This window comes from Anser brachyrhynchus (assembly GCF_964034855.1).
Source record: "Anser brachyrhynchus genome assembly, chromosome: W".
NCBI lineage: Eukaryota > Metazoa > Chordata > Aves > Anseriformes > Anatidae > Anser > Anser brachyrhynchus.
The window spans coordinates 16,855,232-16,875,883 of record NC_137704.1 but is presented as its reverse complement, the minus strand read 5'-3'; the positions used below and the strand labels follow the sequence as shown (position 1 = coordinate 16,875,883).

The following is a 20,652-nucleotide window of genomic DNA, read 5'->3' as shown; positions in this document are numbered from 1 at the left end:
CTAGCATTAATTTCATTTCAAAGCATGGCATTATACACTTCGTAAGGCAGAATTCTCCATGTGCATTGTCAGACCAAAGGAAATATGGAACTCTCTACATGTGGCTTTATATGGAGTAGTAGTTCACTAATAAACAAATACAGCTTCATCTCTTCTAACCACCCTTCTCCAGGCTGGAAAAACTGTTTAATGATTGTCTATGCTTTATTTGCAGCTTGAGCATCCAAGGTGAGTAAGAATGTGGAACTATTGTGAATGGCATGATTATATCTTTTAATACGTTAAAATCTCACTGTAGGCTTTATTTAATGGTCACATTTCTACATCTTTATTTTTAAAGCATTAAATAAATCTGCTGTACTTTACAAAAAGCAGTAGGAAAGAACACATCTTGTCTGATAATCATATTGATGTCAGGGACTCTAATGACACTGAGGTCCCTATTATCACTGGATCACAATAAAATACCATATTTTCTACTTCATTCTTAGCTTGTGGGTGTGTTGCCTTATTTTTTCCATCTTCTTTGCCTTTCTAGTGTTTTCCTTAAAATTAGTTTTATCTGTTTTCCATCTGCTTTCATAAGCTACATTGCATCTGAAACTCTACCATGCATAGGAATAAAGCAGATATGGGAGTAAAGAGACTAAAGTGAAGGGATGCACGACACGGACTCCTGATGGCTCTTGAACAGGAGGCGTTTATTGCCCTTTTTTCACTACTACATATACTTTCCCTGTAGCCCCACGCGCTGTCCACGCGCCCGAATCTGTCTTACAATTGGTTAGAGACCCTCAGACACGCGCCTCAAGCCAGCCAGCAATTGGCCACTGCCCAAAGCTCATCTTTAACACTGTAGCCAATTTACTTTATCTCGACCTTGCTCAAGTTTTTGGTTCTACCGCTGTTTTCCTCATTATCTCTAACTCAGGGACGTGTGAAACAGCACAAAGCTCACTGTGAATTTCCCCCTTTTTTATTTTCAATCAACCAAACGCTTCCTATAGCTTTTTCTATCAATCACCGCAGACACTGCAATAAGCAAGGTACAATAAGCAACAGGGTGAAAATCACATGCAGAACTACGATTGTAAAGTAGCCTGCCTACTAGAATCTACATCAGTCAACAAGCCACTAAGCGCTAGGGATGTTGCTTCGCAGCGATGCTGCTTCTCACTCGCACAGCACAATCACACAATCACGCAAAGAGGCCTCTTGCACTTCTCATTCACACCACAAGAAAACATCACTTAAAATAATTTGTCCGCGGCTTCAGGAGGTCCTTGTCTACTCCCACGGTGAGCGGCTGAGAGTGGAGACCCCTCCGAGGAAAATGCTCGGGGTGCACCTAGGGGCGTCCGTTCCACAGTCGATCCCACAGCCGAGCAGAGCGGCTCCTGGCGCAAGGAAGGATGCTATTATAGTTTGTATAATGACAGCAAAGAGATGCATTGCAATAAGGAGCAAGTGTGGCGTTGACCATTTGTTTCATGATTTGTTTTTTTGCCTGAGCAATTAAACCTTACACATGCTGTTACTGTTTCACATCCCAGGATAGCTAATTCCTGTGGCTCTAGGGGCACTTGTGGTAAGTAGACAGTCCAATCTTTGTTATCTGCTGGGTTCCCCACCAGACATGTCGTGAATGGGTCGTTAGCACTAGGCCGGGACGGGCACATCGCTTCTTGTCCTGTCATGTTGGCGAGGGTGACCCAGATGTTGCAGCGTGGTTGGATGGAGACCCAGGGCTGGCAATAACCGATGACAGCGGCAATTGTGAGGAGGAGGCCAGCCATGGCCTTAATCCCCTTGCTGGTACCCATCTTGGTCCGTGACCTGTGGAGACACAAGCATACCCTCGACCCCAAGTTATTAGAGGATGGGGTCCCTCCCAAAGACCTGTATTTAAATTTTTTTGCCATCACTAAGGCCTGCTCTGATTGTGGCACCTGTGACAGCGCGGAATTCATATTTTTGTAATGTTTTACTATGGGCGGTACCTCTTTGTGAGGAAAGGGTAATGATAGGTGAGTCATTACGTGAAGTGCCTTTCCCAACCTGTTCTGTGGTGTTTCCTGGGTGTCTCCCCCCTTTTTGTTTATTTAGCAGTGCTTTCAAGGTGCGATGTGTGCGCTCAACAATGGCGTGACCCGTGGGGAAATGAGGAATGCCTGTGATGTGTCGGATACCCCAAGTCTGAAAAAAGGTTTCAAGGGAGTGACTACCATAGGCGGGGCTACTGTCGGGTTTTATTTCTTTCGGGATGCCTAGCACCATGAAAGCAACACGGAAGTGAGCCTGGACATGGTGACTAGTTTCACCCACCGCAACTGTTGTCCAAATAGCATGAGAGAAAGTATCTACCGATACGTGAACATTTTTCAAGAGACCAAATTCTGGAATATGCGTTACGTCAGTCTGCCATAACTGTAAGGACCGTAGACCTCTATGGCTTACCATTAAAGATGGGGTCAAAACATGTTGTTGACAGTCAGGACATGTTTGGACAATCAATTTGGCATCAGTGATCGATATAGCGAATTGTTTCGCCAAGACTTTGGCAGATTGATGGAAAAAGGCTTGGGATAACTGTGCTTGCTCCAGCACCTTAGGCACCGGGGCAGTCAGGGTCATATTAGTTAGCTGGTCAGCATGTGTGTTACCCTCTGCAAAAATACTGGGTAACATGGCGTGGCTCCGCATGTGAATAATACAATATGGGTGCACTCGCTGCTCTACCAAAAATAACAGCTCTTTAAATTTTAGAAACAAGTTTTCCTTTGGGATATGTCTCAAATGTGCCCTCTCAGTGCACTGAGCGACACCTACAGCATATTGGGAGTCCAATATTCCAATATTCAAAGGGACTAGGCTTTTCTTTTTTTTTTTTCTTTTTTTGTCTTTTTTTTATTTAACACATTTTTATTGAGAGTGCAGCACAGATACTTTCCCTGAAACAATTACTTCAAAACATTTATGAACATAAATTGTCAAAAATATGCTAACAAATTTACTCAAATACATACGTGTAAAAAAAAATCTGAAAAACAAGTATTTAACAGCCTAAGGCACATTCGCAATGTAATTTCTCCATCATTTATGGTTTTTATCTCTAACACAAGAGGACACAAGTCTGAAAATCTGCATATATTAAGGTATCACAGAGCATAGAAAATATATGAAAATATCTACTAGCATTTGGCACAATGCAAATATTCTACCCCAAGAGAGAGAAACAGTGTAATCTTTTGAGCTACACAGATTGTTATTCATGCAAATTGTAATGTTACAACAGCAACTCTTGTTTTAGGTGGAAAAACCCAAAGGTGGTGAGCAGGGGACACGGTGGTTTGTGAGGAAAGCATGTTTAGGTACTTAGCCGTCTAATTTAGCTGGATAAGGAACAATGTAATGTTTTCCTGTTGTTAAACATGGCCATCCGTATCGCTGGCACACAAATTATTTGTACTGGAGCAATCAATTTGTGAATAGCATATGCCAACAGAAATGTGCCTGTACCAGCAGCCCTTTTAGATTGCAGCGATGATTCACTGAAGCCAAGTTTGAAGAGAACTGCAGTCATATCCACACCACTTGACACAGCCAGGTAGAAGATTCCTAGAGATACTAATGAAATTCCAACATGGAATGAAACCCCTACAGCACCATATTCTTTGAAAACTTTTTTCAGCTGCTGGGATTTATTGAGTTTGTGTTCACTGCTGAGATCTGTGGCTGCCTTTTCAGGGGATCCACCCACATCCTTGGCCGAGCTGCCGGCGGCGGCCCGCAGCGCCAGCAGAGGGGCCGGCGGGCTGGGGGGGAGCCGACCCGGCGGGGGCGGGGGGGGGCAGCAGCGGCGGCGGCCGGCGACGAGCGGGGGGGCGGCGGCGGCGCTTGCGGCCGTGCGGACTGTCGCGGAGCGCGGGCGGTGCGCGGCTCTGCCCGGCCTCGCAGGACGGACAGAGCGGGGGCCCGCGGGGCCGCGGGCCCGGGCGCAGCAGCAGGCGGAACACGGCAGCGCCCGGTGCGCGCGGGCGGGCGCCCAAACCGGAGAAACGCAGCAGCCGGCGGCGGGGCGGGCGGGCGGGTGCCCGGAGCTGACAGCGGGGCGTCTCAAATGTGCCCTCTCAATGCGCTGAGCAACACCTACGGCATATTGCGAGTCCGATACAATATTAAAGGTACTGTTTTTTTCTCTTTTTTTTCTCTTTTTTTCCTTTTTTTTTCTTTTTTTTTTTTGTTTTCTGGCTGCAATGTCCTCGATCACTGCACTGATTCGTCGCAAATCATGCAGTAATCTCCATTTCCCGCTCTTCTTCTTGATAACAAACACTGGTGAATTCCATTTGGAATGTTTGTCGGAACAATATGTCCTTGTTGGAGTTGTTCTTGAACCAAGTCCTGCAGACTACTGCTCAGAAATGAATCAATTGAGCAATTCTAGTTCCCTTTGGTATTGACAGTGGTGGAGACGGTGTCCAAGCCATAGTTTGGATTTGTCCATTATAATCGGCATCAATTATCCCCGGCAAAACAAACAATCTGTTCAAAGTTGTACTTGATTCTCCTAGCAGCAATACACTACAGTCATTCCCAATTGGTCCTTTGACATTCAATGGAATTTTATGAATGTGAGCACACCACAACGTGGCGTCTGTTACTGTGGAGGCATCCACTCTGGCACTCCCTCCGGTTCTTGCTGAAAGGGTGTCCACGGTGGTAACCATGGCAGCGGGGCTGCAGCACGGAACCCTGCTCCACCGTGGTACTCCATGGGCTGCAGGGGGACAGCCTGCTTCACCATGGTCCTCACCACAGGCCGCAGGGGACTTCTGCTCCGGTGCCTGGAGCACCTCTCCCCCTCCTTCTTCACTGACCTTGGCGCCTGCAACGCTGTTTCTCACTCCTCTCACTCTCCCAGCTGCTGTGTGTGGCACAGCGGTTTTTTTCCTTTTTTTTTTTTTTTTTCTTTTCTCTTTCTTACATCTGCTCTCACAGAGGCTCAAACAACATCGCTTATTGGCTCGGCTCTGGTCAGCAGTGGGGCCCTTACCTAACATGGGGCAGCTTTTAGATTCTTCTTACAGAAGCCACCCCTATGGCCCCTGCTACCAATACCTTGCCACGTAAACCCACTACATTCCAATATACTCTTACTTTACAATTATCACAATCTTCACAAACTTCACTTACATCAAAAAAAAGAATTCCCCATACCAAAATAAACATAACATCATCACAACACCGATGAGGTGGACAATTTACACACACACCACCCCGCGTCCCTTCACCACACTAATATGAAACATATTCCTCACAATTGCTGCTTTCTTAAATTCTTCACAACTATTACATTCATAAAAAAAATCCAGTCCATGTTTTGCCCGTTACTTCTCTCGACTATCATCCTTATCTCAAATTCCTTGAGCCCCACATTGGGCAAGTAAAAAACCATAGGAAGTTATCACGGATTTGGGGTAAGAGGTTTAAAGAAACCAGTCTTCCAGCAGTATTGGACAATAAATGGCACAGAAACTATAGTAATGCTATATATATATATATATATATATATATATATATATATATATATATATATATATAAAGGGTCTCCTGGTCAGGAGCCATCAGGAGTCCGTGTCTTGCATCCCTTCACATGGTGACCCTGACGTGATAGGGGAGGAGCAGCGCTGCACGAGCGTCCGAAGGGAACCCAGCCGAATGAATCAAGCTCGCAGCTGGACTGCAGCTTCAACCCTGGGACATCACCTGAAGGACAGGTGAGCGGCTGGGCATTAATCATGGGAGCTAGCCTTTTGGCAGAGGAAGAGGCTATAGTGAAACTACTAACACAACTCCTAATAGACAGGGGAGTAAAATCTGATCCGTTTAAGATAAAGCTATTATTGAAATTTTTGCGAAAACAAGGGCTCCCCTCAATGGCTTCCACAGTATTTGATGTAAAAACTTGGGACCAAGCGGGGGAAAAAATATGGGAAGCAGCGTCCAGTGGGGATACTAATGCTGCTGAGGTGATGACTATGTGGCGGCTGGTGACTGAGACTTTAAGATCGTGGCAGGCAGAAAAGGAAGTACAGAACGCCGCTGCCCAGGCAATAACAGCAGCCGAACTGAGATCAGAGCCTGCAAGGTCACCAGAGCGGTGCAGTTTGATAGACCTGGGGGATGACAAGGAAGAGGGCCGTGGACCGCCGCCGCAGAGCCCCTCCCCGCTGACCCCCTCGGCTCCCGCCTTGCCTGCCCCCGATAATGCCTCCCTGGGGGCCCGAGCTTTCGACCCGCGGGAACGATGGGAGCTGGTGCGCCGGGAAGCTCTAAAAGACGGGGACCCGGTGGGAATGGCTTTCCCGGTGCAGGTGCGACCCAACGGTCCAAATGAATATAATGCCTTCCACTGGGACCTAATTAAAGAATTAAGAAAGACTGTGACTACATATGGATTACACGCACCATTTACTCAGTCATTGTTAGAAAATGTTATGACTGGTCACTTGCTGGTGCCGTACGATTGCCATCAGATAGCCGCGATGATTTTAACGCCAACACAAAAATTACTGTGGGAGCAAAAATGGAAAGAAGCGTGCGAATTGGCCGCCCTGCGTAACCTGGACCGGCAGCCCGGCGACCCCCTCTTGGGAGCCGGGATCCCACAGTTGATGGGGGCTGAGCCGTTATTTGATCCGAGATTGCAGGCTAGGCTCGACGATGCCATCTTGCGGCAGTCCGCGTCTCTGGCCTTCCAGGCTATGTTGAAGTTGCCTGAAGTTGGAAAAGCCGAGCCATCGTTTACCAGCATTAGGCAACAAATTACCGAGCCTTATATGCAATTCATTGATAGACTGCGAGACGCTTTGGACAAACAAATTGACAACCGCGAGGCCAAAGAGGCCCTTATACTAAAACTGGCGGTAGAAAATGCAAACACAGACTGTAAGAAAATACTCCAAGCCCTGCCTGCTAATACTACACTGGTACAAATGATAGAGGCTTGCAATCGAGTCGGATCCATAGAACATCACACTGCCGCTTTGGCCGGAGCCTTTGCTACTGCACTTAAAACCGGGCGAAAACGGTGTTTTCGCTGTCGAGCCACGGGGCATCTTGCCACCGAATGCCCACAGCGAGGAGCAGGGGGGTGTTATAAATGACTGAGTCCCAAATAGGATTACAATCAGAGTTTACAATTTATTAAACGAATAGAGGCAAGCAAACAGCGCTGGGTGCGCCGGGAGTCTCTGCTCCACCGGGACGCACACCCGTTACGTAAGGCATCTAATTTTTTATACTCCTAGGCTAATACATATTTATTACTACTTCTAAAAGAGGCAAGGTTATTATAATTGGTTTCCCGAATCCGACGTCCTTCCAGGTGCACCTGCTTATCAGTCTCTGTTACTTTCTCGGGGGCCGCTCGGACAGGGAGACAGGGAGGCTCATATTCTTCCTCCTTATCTAGTGGTCTCTTGGCCGGCTGTCAGAAGTTACTGCACATTCGTGCAAAGTCAGCAGTTTTTCTCCGAAGAAATCCCTTTGTTCTCTTCTCGCCTAAACCTAGGCCTCAATGTTAACCCTTCAAAACCCCTTAGTGGCACGAATTGCTGGACCATTTCTTACAGGGGGAACGCGGTAACTCTGCCCCTCCCACTGTTTGCCCACGGTGCGGCACGGGATGGCACTGGGCTAGCCAGTGCCGTTCGACGCATGATGCAGAGGGACGACCTTTACAACCGCGGCAGGGAAACGGGAAGCAGAGCGCGGGGCGGGGCCGCGCGATGACACAAGTGCCCCGGCCCTCCTTCGTGGGCGGGCCGTCCTCGCGGAAGTCACCGCCCTGGGCGATGACGACTACCGGGCTGCGACCGCAGCCGCCCACTGCTCCAGCGATCCCGCCTACTACGTCACCGTGGATTCCCTCACAGCCAGAACCCGAGGAAGCGCCGGATTGGATGTCTCCACAGTAACGAGCTGCACCCTTTGGGACACTCGGGTTCGCAGAATACCTCTAAATGTACAGGGACCAATAGGGAAGGGATGCAGCGCCCTCTTGCTAGGGCGGTCTAGCACCACACTAACGGGTCTTTTTATACTGCCTGAAGTCATTGACGTTGATTATGAAGGCATAATACAAGCAATGGCATGGACTCCCTCCCCACCGATGCTCATTCCCAAGGGGACTACAATTGCACAGTTAATACTATTTAAAGCCATAGTTCCACAAGCAGAGACATGTGACCGACACGACGCGGAGTTTGGATCAACGGGACCCCCGTCAGCTTTTTGGGCCTCGGCCATTACCATCAAGAGGCCTACGCTGACCCTAACACTTCATCACCCACAGGCTGACCCCTCCAGCGCACAAATAACCGTATTAATGGATACCGGGGCAGATGTTACAGTAATTTCTCTTCACGATTGGCCCAAAAGTTGGCCTTTAGATTCCACCACAAAAGGCCTTGTGGGAGTTGGTGGTGTCTCCGGTACCTTTCAGAGCCGATATATGCTTAGCATTAAGACTCATGAAGGCTCGCTGTATAACGTCCGGCCGTATGCTGCCCTCATACCTGTCAGTCTCCTGGGGAGGGATGTGATGGGGCAGGGCGAGTTCACTCTGAGCTTTCCGGAAAATTTTCAATAGCGGCCGTTGACGAGCGACCGCGCATGAGACTCACCTGGAGAACTGATAATCCTGTGTGGGTGAAGCAATGGCCGCTTCCTGCGGAAAAGGTCGCTGCTCTCCAAGAACTTGTCCAAGAACAGTTACAATTGGGACACATTACCCCCACAACCAGTCCCTGGAATTCACCCGTGTTTCTTTTTAAAAAGAAAAGCGGGAAATGGCGATTACTTCACGATTTACGTCAAATAAACAATGCAGTGGAGGACATGGGAGCTCCCCAGCCCGGATTACCTTCTCCTGCTATGCTCCCTCGCAATTGGAATATCTTGATTATCGATTTAAAGGACTGCTTCTTTACTATTCCACTTCACCCTGCTGATGCTCCTCGATTCGCGTTCTCGGTCCCAAAAATCAATAAGACCGAACCAATGGATAGGTATCATTGGACTGTGCTGCCTCAAGGGATGAAAAATTCCCCAGCAATTTGCCAAACATACGTAGCAGAAGCGCTACGCCCCGTACACAAACGATTCCCGCACGTATACATCTATCATTATATGGACGACATATTGCTCTCCAGTCCGACAGACAACTTAACTCAAGAAGTACTGCCTGTTCTACGGCAGGAGTTCCAGACATGGGGATTACAAATCGCACCGGAGAAAATTCAAATCGAGGCGCCTTGGAAATATTTAGGCTGGAAGATACTGCAGCACAGTATTCAACCCCAAAACGTAGCCATTACAAGGGAAATTCGCACGCTCAGTGATGTCCAGAAGCTTATAGGCAATATAAATTGTATAAGGACGCAATGCGGAATTGACAACCATACACTAGCAGCCCTGTTCGAGTTGTTAAAAGGGGACACTAGTATTAATGCGCCCCGCCGGCTGACTAATGAAGCCAGGGCGGCGCTACACCGTATAGAGGAGAAGATCTCTGCCCAACAATGCCAGCGGCGAGCAGAAAATTTACCCATTCAGCTCTACATATGCAACCAGAATCCACAACCTTTAGCTATTATTGCGCAATGGGACTCCAACGCAACAGACCCGTTGCTTCTATTAGAATGGGTGTTTCTACCCCACCAACCGACAAAGACACTCGCCACCCGCATTGAAATGTTTTCAGATTTGATTAGGGAGGGAAGAGAACGAATTATAGAAATGGCTGGAGAAGAGCCAAAATCCATTATCATTCCGATAGTTAAAGACTATCTTGATTGGTGCCTCCAGAATAGCTTAGAGCTACAATCAGCCCTTTCGGGTTTCAATGGTCAACTTGATATACATCTCCCGTCTCATAAAATGCTTACCTTTTATAATAATGTACACGTTGAGGACAAGCCGCTATATCGATGGCACCCAGTCCAAGGACAAACAGTATTCACAGACGGGTCAGGGAGAAAGGGAAAAGCTGTAGTCACGTGGGAACAAGGAGGCCACTGGCAACATGTCATAGAAACAATACAGGGCTCCCCTCAGATAGTAGAATTACATGCAGTAGTAATGGCGTTCAAGCAATGGGACCAGGCTCCACTAAATATTGTCTCTGATTGACATTATGCAGTAGGAGTAGCACAACACATTGAAAGATCTCAGATCAAACACATCCACAACGAAGCACTATTCTTAAAATTTAAAGAGTTATTATTTCTTGTAGAGCACCATACCCACCCTTATTGCGTGATCCACATTAGAAGTCATATGACACTCCCGGGATTCTTTGCAGAAGGAAATGCCCGGGCCGATCAATTGACTAACATTGCATTGCAAGTCCCAGTGCCAAATACATTGTCCCAGGCTCGTTTATCACATCAATTCTTCCACCAGGCTGCAAAGGCATTGTCCAAACAGTTTGCCATCCCCATAGGAGATGCTAAGCTCATAGTACAGACCTGCCCGGATTGTCAACAACGACCAGGCCCACCGACTACAGTTAATCCTAGGGGCCTCTCTTCTCTTCAGCTTTGGCAAACTGACCTTACTCACATTCCTGAGTTCGGGAGGCTAAACTACGTTCACGTGTCCATAGATTCTTTTTTGCACGCGCTCTGGGCCTCTGCGATGACGGGCAAAACAAGCCGTCACGTACAGGCGCATTTCCGTGCGGCCTTCGCCGCCCTCGGAATCCCTAAAGAAATAAAAACTGATAATGGCCCAGCTTATGCAAGCCGCTCTACGCGACTTTTTTTCCATACCTGGGGCATCACTCACAAGACAGGCATCCCACACTCACCCACAGGACAAGCAATAGTAGAACGTGTTCACCGCACGTTAAAGGACTTATTGGCTAAACAGAAAAAGGGGGAGACACAGGAGACCCCGCAGAATAGATTGAACAAAGTGGTATATGTCATAAATCATTTGACACTACCTTTTCAATACGAAGACGTACCACGTATAATTAAGCATTTTAAATCAATGGAATCAGGACTAACCTCCGTTCCAACAGGAAAAGCGATGGTTATGATGAGAAATCTGGATACTGGGAGGTGGGAAGGACCATATCCCCTAATAACCTGGGGGCGAGGGTACGCTTGTGTTTCCACAGGGCAAGGACCATGATGGGTGCCAGCTCGTGGCATGCGACCATGGTTGGGACCATCATCCTCGTCCGCCTCTGCAGCTTCGGCGCCTCCTGGGTCTCAGTCCAGCCCAGACTGTGGGTGACCCATTCGGTGATAATCTGGAGCTGATTAATACAGCAGTGCACTAAAGGTTAGATGGGAGGAGGTTCCTGGATCTGGTGGAGCCAATGAAATGACCCATCTACGACATGTCTGGTGGGGAACCCGGCGGATGACAAAGACTGGACTGTCTACTTATCGCAAGCGCCCCTAGAGCCACAGGAATTAGATATCCTGAGATGTGTAACAGTAATAGCATGTGTAAGGTGTAATTGCTCGGAAAAAAAAAAAAAAGGTCACTTGCTCCTTATTGCAATGCATCTCTTTGCTGTCATTATACAAACTATAATAGCATCCTTCCTTGCGCCAGGAGCCGCTCTGCTCGGCTGTGGGATCGACTGTGGAACGGATGCCCCTAGGTGCACCCCGAGCATTTTTTCCTCGGAGGGGTCTCCACTCTCAGCCGCTCACCACGGGAGCAGACAAGGACCTCCTGAAGCCGCACACAAATTATTTTAAGTGATGTTTTCTTGTGGTGTGAATGAGAAGTGCAAGAGGCCTCTCTGCGTGATTGTGTGATTGTGTGATTGTGCTGTGCAAGTAAGAAGCAGTATCGCTGCGAAGCAACATTCCTAGCGCTTAGTGGCTTGTTGACTGATGTAGATTCTAGTAGGCACACTACTTTACAATCGTAGTTCTGCATGAGATTTTGAACCTGTTGCTTATTGTACCTTGCTTATTGCAGTGTGTGCAGTGATTGATAGAAAAATCTATAGAAAACGTTTGGTTGATTGAAAATAAAAAAGGGGGAATTGTGGGAGAAGAATTTGCAGGGAGCTTTGTGCTGTTTTGTGGGAAAGGAATTCACAGGTGGCTTTGTGCTGTTTCACACGTCCCTGAGTTAGCGATAATGAGGAAAACAGCAGTAGAACCAAAAACTTGAGCAAGGACGAGATAAAGTAAATTGACTACAGTGTTAAAGATGAGTTTTGGGCAGTAGCCAATTGCTGGCTGGCTCAAGGCACGTGTCTGAGGGTCTCTAACCAATTGTAAGACAGATTCGGGCGCGTGGACAGCGCGTGGGGCTACGGGGAAAGTATATGTAGTGGTGAAAAAGGGCAATAAACGCCTCCTGTTCAAGAGCCATCAGGAGTCCGTGTCGTGCATCCCTTCAAAAACCTCAGAGAGCGCTGTGGTCTTATTTACCTTCAGGTCAATTCTGACTAGTCAACCCCAATTCCAATTTGTAACAGCAATGGTGGTTTTCTTAGGTGCCCATCACAACCTTAATTGCGTTGCAGTCTCATTTTTCTACCTCATCCTTTAAATAGTTTGGTCTTTTATTTACCTTGACCTGAGCTGCAAAAATGATGCTTTCCAGGCAAGGTTAAGGAGCATGCATACTGAAGAGGATATTTCAAGAGCCCAAAAGGGTTCCGGTGGGCTTTTAACAGAGCTGCCTTAGAGACAGAGGACATTAAACAGTTGTCTACCTTGCCCAGTCTCTCAGAGGACCCTTCTGTTGTGGGGTTGCTGAGGGTCGAAGAACAGCAAGTGCCAGTCGCTACCACAACTGTGCACCGGCGGCAATATCGCACCAACCGAGACTCCCTGAGGCCCATCCATAAGGTAATTCGTCAACTGGAGAGCCAAGGAGTGATCAGCAAGACTCATTCACCTTTTAATAGTCCCATATGGCCAGTGCGAAAGTCTAATGGTGAGTGGAGACTAACAGCGGACTATTGTGGCCTGAAGGAAGTCACGCCACCACTGAGTGCTGCAGTGCCAGACATGCTAGAACTCCAGTACGAACTGGAATCAACGGCAGCCAAGTGGTATGCCACAATTGATATCGCTAATGCATTTTTCTCCATCCCTCTAGCAGCAGAGTGCAGGCCACAGTTGGCTTTCACTTGGAGGGGTGTCCAATACACCTGGAATTGACTGCCCCAGGGGTGGAAACACAGCCCTACCATTTGCCATGGACTGATCCAGTCTGCGTTGGAACAGGGGGAAGTTCCAGAACACCTGCAGTACATCGATGACATCATTGTGTGGGGTGTCACAGCAGAGGAAGTTTTTGAGAAAGGGAAGAAAATAGTCCAAATCCTTCTGAAGGCTGGTTTTGCCATAACAGGACCAGATGTAAAGAATGTGCTCTACACCGCAGCCGGGGAGAATGGCCCCACCTGGAGCCTCTGGCAGAAAGAGCCTGGGGAAATGCGAGGTCGACCCCTAGGGTTTTGGAGTCGGGGATACAGAGGATCTGAGGCCTGCTATACTCCAACCGAAAAGGAGATATTGGCAGCATATGAAGGAGTTTGATCTGCTTCGGAAGTGGTCGGTACTGAAGTGCAACTCCTCCTGGCACCCTGACTGCCGGTACTGGGCTGGATGTTCTAAGGAAGGGTCCCCTCTACACATCATGCAACTGATGCTACATGGAGCAAGTGGGTTTCCCTGATTACTCAGCGGGCTCAAATTGGAAACCCCAGTCGCCCAGGGATCTTGGAAGTGATTATGGACTGGCCAGAAGGCAAATACTTTGGGATATCACCAGAGGAGGAGGTGGCCTGTGCTGAAGAAGCCCCACTGTACAACAAGCTACCAGAAAATGAGAAGCAATATGCCCTGTTCACTGATGGGTCCTGTCGTATTGTGGCAAATTTTGTTCGTCATCTTCATCGATTGTTCAACATCTTCATCGACGACCGTGATGAGGGAATAGTGTCCACCCTCAGCAAGTATGCTGATGCTACAAAGCTGATGACACTAAACTTGGAGTAGTTGTGGACTCTGTTGAGGTTGGAAAGGCCTTGCAGAGAGATCTGGACAGATTGGAGAGCTGGGCGATCACCAACCACATGAAGTTTAACAAGAGCAAGTGCCAGGTCCTGCACCTGGGACAGAGCAACCCTGGCTATACGTACAGAGTGGGCAACGAGACGCTGGAGAGCAGCCCCACAGAGAGGGATATGGGGGTTATGGTTGATAGCAGGGTGAATATGAGCCCGCAGTGTGCCTTGGCGGCCAGGAGGGCTAATCGTATCCTGGGGTGCATCAAGCACAACATTGCTAGTGGGTTGAGGGAACTGATTGTCCCGCTCTACTCTGCGCTGGTGCGGCCTCACCTCGAGTACTGTGTGCAGTTCTGGGCACCACAGTACAAAAAGGACATAAAACTGTTGGAGAGTTTCCAGAGAAGGGATACAAAGATGGTGAAGGCCTGGAGGGGAAGACGTATGAGGAGCGGCTAAGGTCACTGGGCCTGTTCAGCCTGGAAAAGAGGAGGCTAAGGGGAGACCTCATCGTGGTCTACAGCTTTCTCACAAGGGGGAGTGGAGGGGAAAGCGCCGATCTATTCTCTTTAGTCACTAGTGATAGGACCCACGGGAATGGTGTCAAGCTGAGTTAGGGGAAGTTTAGGCTAGACATCAGGAAGAGGCTCTTCACTGAGAGGGTGGTCGCCCACTGGAACAGGCTCCCCAGGGAAGTAGTCACTGCACCAAGCCTTTTGGAGTTTAAGAAGCGTTTGGACTGTGCACTTAGTCACATGGTCTAAAATTTGGGGTAGACCTGTGTGGTGCCAGGAGTTGGACTCGATGATCCTTATGGGTCCCTTCCAACTCGGGATATCCTATGATTCTATAGATGTTACTACCTCTGACTGTAAAATCCCTGGCTACTCTGTAACAAGTCTTGTATGTGTCTGCACTGTAATCTATTTTTAAAGTGTTGTGTGGAGATATGAGCTCTGCTAACAGGTGCTTGCTAGGTTCTGCACTATGCTTACCCTATAATGGTCTTACACTTCCTGGTTAGAAGTTGCTGCAATATATTGCCAGTTTGCCTGCTTATTTAATGGTTGTGATTTAACCTGTCAGACAGTTAAATACTACACGCTTGTTTGCTTGCCACCACCCCCAAGTGGGATGGGGGAGAAAATTGAAAAGTGCAAGAACTCATGAGTTGATGAGATTCATGGATGGCAGCAAATGCCCTGTGGGGGTGGTTGCAGCAATGGAAGCAGAGCAACTGGCAGTGCAAAGGCAAACCCATCTGGGCTGCTGCATTTTGGCAAGATATTGCTGCCCGGGTAGAGAACCTGGTTGTAAAGGTACGCCATGTAGATGCTCACGTGCCCAAGAATCGGGCTACTGAAGAACATCAGAACAACCAGCAGGAGGATCAGGCTGCTAAGATTGAAGTGGCTCAGGTGGACCTGGACTGGCAACATAAAGGTCAATTATTTATAGCTCGATGGGCCCATGACACCTCAGGCCATCAAGGCAGGGATGCAACATATAGATGGGCTTGGGATCGATGGGCGAACCTGACCATGCATGCTATTGCACAGGTTATTCATGACTGTGAAACGTGCTGCAATCAAGCAAGCCAAGCGGTTAAAGCATCTTTGGTATGGGGGAGGAATGGGGAGGTCCGATGTGTACCTCAAGGGGATCTGATGTTGGTTGAGAATAGCCCATGAGTTGAATTGTATTATGTTAATTATTACATAATGCTGTATGTCATCACTACCATGATTGCTACATGTCAGTGTCCCATTAATGGTATCACAGTAACAGCCACGCCGATAATGATGAATGAATTTTGATAGAATTGGACAAGCACAGCGGCGTGATGGAACCAGAACGAGCTTCAGCATGCGATGATCCAACATCCAACATCACACATCATCTCTTCTGCCCTGCAAGACTGCTGGGACAGATGGAGCCCAAAGTCAGTCACAGACTCCACAAACTCAGTGGACGTTTTATATACATATATGAAGGTGGTGACTAATTGGAATGTATTGGGAAGTGTGGGACCTAAGCATGACATAAATGGTATGGAATAAGGGGTGGATATTGTCCTGGTTTTGGCTAGGGTAGAGTTAATTTTCCTCCTAGTAGCTGGTATGGTGCTGTGTTTGGTATTTAGGATGAGAATAATGCTGATAACACGCTGATGTTTTAACTGTTGCAGAGCAGTGCTTACACCAAGCCAAGGACTTCCCAGCTTCTCGCTCTGTCCTTCCAGTGGGCAGGCTGGGGGTGCAGCAGGAGCTGGGAGGGGACAGACCCAGGACAGCTGACCCAAACTGGCCAAAGGGGTATTCCTTTCTCATTTTCCCATCACAGAATTGAAGGGGTTGGAAGGGACCTCGAGATCATCGGGTCCAACCCCCCTGCCAAAGCAGGTTCCTTAGAGCAGGCTGCCCAAGTAAGCAACCAGACGGGCCTTGAATATCTCCAGAGAAGAAGACTCCACAACCTCCCCGGGCAGACTGTTCCAGTGCTCCGTCACCCTCACTGTGAAGAAGTTCTTTCTCATGTTGGTGCGGAACTTTCTGTGCTCTATCTTGTGGTCATTACCCCTGTCCTGTCCCCACAAACCACTGAAAAGAGGTTGGCCAAATCCCTCTGTCTCCCACACTTAAGGTATTTGTAAACATTAATAAAATCCCCTCTCAGTCTTCTTTTCTCCAGGCTGAACAGACCCAGGTGTCTCAGCCTTTCCTCATAGGGGAGGTGCTCCAGGCCCCGTATCATCTTTGTGGCCCTTTGCTGGACTCTTTCCAGGAGATCCCTGTCTTTTTTGTAGTGGGGAGCCCAGAACTGGACACAGCACTCCAGGTGAGGCCTGACCAGGGCAGAGTAGAGGGGGAGGATCACCTCCCTTGACCTGCTGGCCGAGCTCCTTTTAATGCACGCCAGGATCCCATTGGCCTTCTTGGCCACCAGGGCACACTGCTGGCTCATGGTCAACCTGTCGTCCACCAGGACCCCCAGGTCCTTCTCCGCAGAGCTCCTCTCTAGCAGGTCATCCCCCAGCCTGTCCTGATATATGCGGTTGTTCCTTCCCAGGTGCAGGACTCTACACTTGCTCTTGTTAAACCTCATTTGGTTTCTTCCTGCCCATCTTTCCAGCCTGTCCAGGTCTTGCTGAATGGCAGCACAGCCTTCTGGCGTGTCGGCCACTCCTCCCAGCTTTGTATCATCGGCGTACTTGCTGAGGGTGGACACTATTCCCTCATCAAGGTTGTCGATGAAGATGTTGAACAAGACCGGACCCAGCACCGACCCCTGGGGAACACTGCTAGTCACAGGTCTCCAGCCGGACTCTGCGCCGCCGATCACCACCCTCTGAGCTCGGCCAGTCAGCCAGTTCTGAACCCACCTTACTCTCCACTCCTCTATCCCATACTTTCTCAGCTTTGCTATCAGGATGTCATGGGAGACAGTATCGAAAGCCTTGCTAAAGTCAAGGTAGATGACATCCACTGCTCTCCCCCCGTCTACCCAGCTGGTGATGCCATCATAGAAGGCAACGAGGTCGACCCTTGGTGAATCCATGCTGACTACTCCTCATAACATTCTTCTCTTCCAATTGCTTGGAGATGGCATCCAGAACAAGCTGTTCCAACACCTTTCCAGGGACAGAGGTGAGACTGACTGGCCTGGAGTTTCCCGGATCCTCCTTCTTGTCCTTCTTGAAGACCGGAGTGACATTGGCTATCCTCCAGTCTTCAGGCACCTCTCCTGTTCTCCAGGACCTTTCAAAGATGATAGAGAGTGGTTCGGCGATCACCTCTGCCAACTCCCTTAGCACACGTGGATTAATCCCATCGGGACCCATGGATTTCTGTGCGTTGAGCCCACTCAGACGCTCCCGAACCACTCTCTCGTCAACCAGGTGGGAGCCCTCCATTTCCCAGCCCCTTTCTCCTCCCGCCAGGGTCAAGGAGTCCCGGGGGGGAGTCCTTGAAGCAAAGACTGAAGCAAAGAAAGCATTCAGCACCTCCGCCTTCTCGGCGTCTCCCATTACCAGGACACCCCCCCTCGTTCAGTAAGGGACCCACATTATCCCTAGTCTTCCTTTTACTTTTTACATACTTAAAAAAACCCCTTCTTATTATCTTTTATCTCTTTTGCAAGCCTCATCTCTAGGTGGGCTTTAGCCTTCCTCGTTGCATCCCTGCAGGCCCTGACAACACTTCTATACTCCTCCCAAGAGGACAGGCCCTTTTTCCACATTCCATAGACCTTCCTCTTCCTTTTGATCTTATCGATAAGCTCCTTGCTCACCCAAGCAGGTTTCCTGCCCCCCTTCCCCGATTTCCTACTCTTAGGGATGCACCGATCCTGAGCTTGGAAGAAGTCCTGTTTAAATGTAGCTCAGCTCTCACAAGCACTCTTGCCTTCTAGTAACCTAGCCCATGAGATACCATCTGACGTCATGCTGAACAATTAATATGGGGGGGCTGGCCGGGGTGGGGGGGAAGGGATGGATCCGCTGCTTGGGGACAGGCTTGTCAGCGGGTGGTGAGCAATTGCATTGTGCATCACTCGTTTTGTACACACTATTAGTAGTAATACTATTATCATTATTATTATTTTCCTGTCTTTTCTGTCCTAATAAACTGTCTTTATCTCAGCCCACAGGCTTTCATTTCTTTCTAATTCTCTCCCCTATCCCAGAGAGGGAGGTGGGAGGGTGAACGAATGGCTGTGTGGCGCTTAGCTGCCGGCTGGGTTAAACCACAACAATTAATCATCTGGTGAAACCAGATGGTCATGGTGAAACACCTCAGCTCCATGCACAACCACAGTAGCTAAGTTTAAGTTTTCCCTGACGGCACGTGTTCCCTTAATTCCAGTGTATTTAACGTGGGCTTGGGACCTGGCCATTCTGGGTCTTTTTGGCTATGAACCAAAGGGGATTGCATTAACGTCAGGGTAAAGCATAGTTTTATCATTTCAAACTGCTGATTTTTCATTCTCCGTCTACATGCAGTCCACTCAGGATTCCTGTGAACGCAAAAGGAAAGAAAATGTGCTTGGTTGTATTCAACCAGCAGGGTTAAAAAGAGGGTGAAATCCACTGAGTGCTAATCCGGTGTACTTTTCCTGAACAATCTTTGGCTTCCCATGCGTAGAGGTTTTTGGGGATAGTTGGTACCATTGCTACTGTTCCAGTCTGAGGCATTTTTACCAGCACAGGTTGTCCAGTGTGAAATCCTGTAGGATATTCTCCTGGTTTAGTATAATGCTTGGGGTGATTGTATTGGTAGATGCACAGAAGACTTTCATTTTGGGGCAACCATCTAAGGATGGGCAGCACCTTGTATCAATGTCACTATTTCTGCCATGTTTGGAACTGCGGCAGTCAAAGGCGTGGTGTTAGCATTTAACTGTCTGTAATCCATGGTAAAACGCCATTGCCCGGTTGGTTTCTTTACCAGCCACACCAGTGAACTGTAAGGTGAACGGGTCCTTTTAATAATGCCTCTTTCTTCCAATTCTGTTACCACCCCGTCAATCCCCATAAGTGCTGCTGCTGGCAACAGATATTGCCGAACATTAGTGATTTGAGAGCAGGGTAAGGGTATGGATGTTTGTAACAGACTCAGTCTCACTGTGCCTGAATCCCTTTGATGTGTCATGAAACTCCACACCATCCCATCTGGGAGTTTCCACATTCATCCACCCAGTATGTCAAATCCTAAAATATTAGTACATGCAGCACCAACTAATACTTCTGCCCTGGTTAATCTTCATACCTCTGGCAGCCAGAGTGAAATTTTTGTGGTGGGACATTCTTTCTTCACACTGTCGATTCCTGTGAATTTAACCCTGCGTCGACCAGGTCTTATGCCCGGGGTTTGTGCTGTCTCATGGGTAATTATTGACATTTGAGCCCTGGTGTCAATGAGAAAGTTTACCAATATTTTTCGGGGTCCAACGGGAAGGGCAATGGTAGGGTCAGAGTATTCAACAGAGAGCCATTGAATTGCTAATACCCGCCGAGCAGGGTGGCTCACTGACCTCCCTGGGGATAGGAGTTTTTTGCTGAGCTTCTGCCTCGTCAATTGGGCTTGGTGCAGGTGTACTTTCCTTATGGGTTGGGGGTTTTTCAGTTAGGCAATTCTCCCCAGCTGGAATATTTTCCTTACCCAGAGATTGGACTAATGTACGGAGAACCTCCGTAGAGATGCCAAGCAAGATTGGTCAGGGTACACCCAAATCTAGGGCCTTACGCCACAACTCACCCTGTTCCTTATTAGGTTTGAACCTCTCTTTGAATTTGGGGTATTTGGGATTTTGAGTGTGGATTTGGCGAACTCACCAGGAGTGATCTGGGGACTTAATACTGGATGAACTAATCCAGTCCATTCGGCGTCCATACTTATTTATGTCTTGTGCAATTTCACTCCAGGTGGGAATGGGGGAGTGCAGATTTTGTCTACAAACGCAATCACCTTCCCTATGAACAGCTTGTATGCGATCCTGGGTATTTGCTACAAACATCTTAAGACAATCAGGGAGTCCACGGATGAGAGGGGTTAATTGAGCTGGGTCGATAGGGGCTGTGATATATGGAG

At 48.4% G+C, this 20,652-nt stretch overlaps 1 long non-coding RNA gene across 1 annotated transcript; it reads left to right on the top strand.

Moving 5' to 3' along the window:
* Positions 1 to 3,911: 3,911 nt before the first annotated feature.
* LOC308184911 lies at positions 3,912 to 12,056 on the top strand. Its single transcript, XR_013943030.1, has 2 exons — positions 3,912 to 5,780; positions 11,192 to 12,056. It is a non-coding gene; the product is annotated as an uncharacterized lncRNA (long non-coding RNA).
* Positions 12,057 to 20,652: the final 8,596 nt, after the last annotated feature.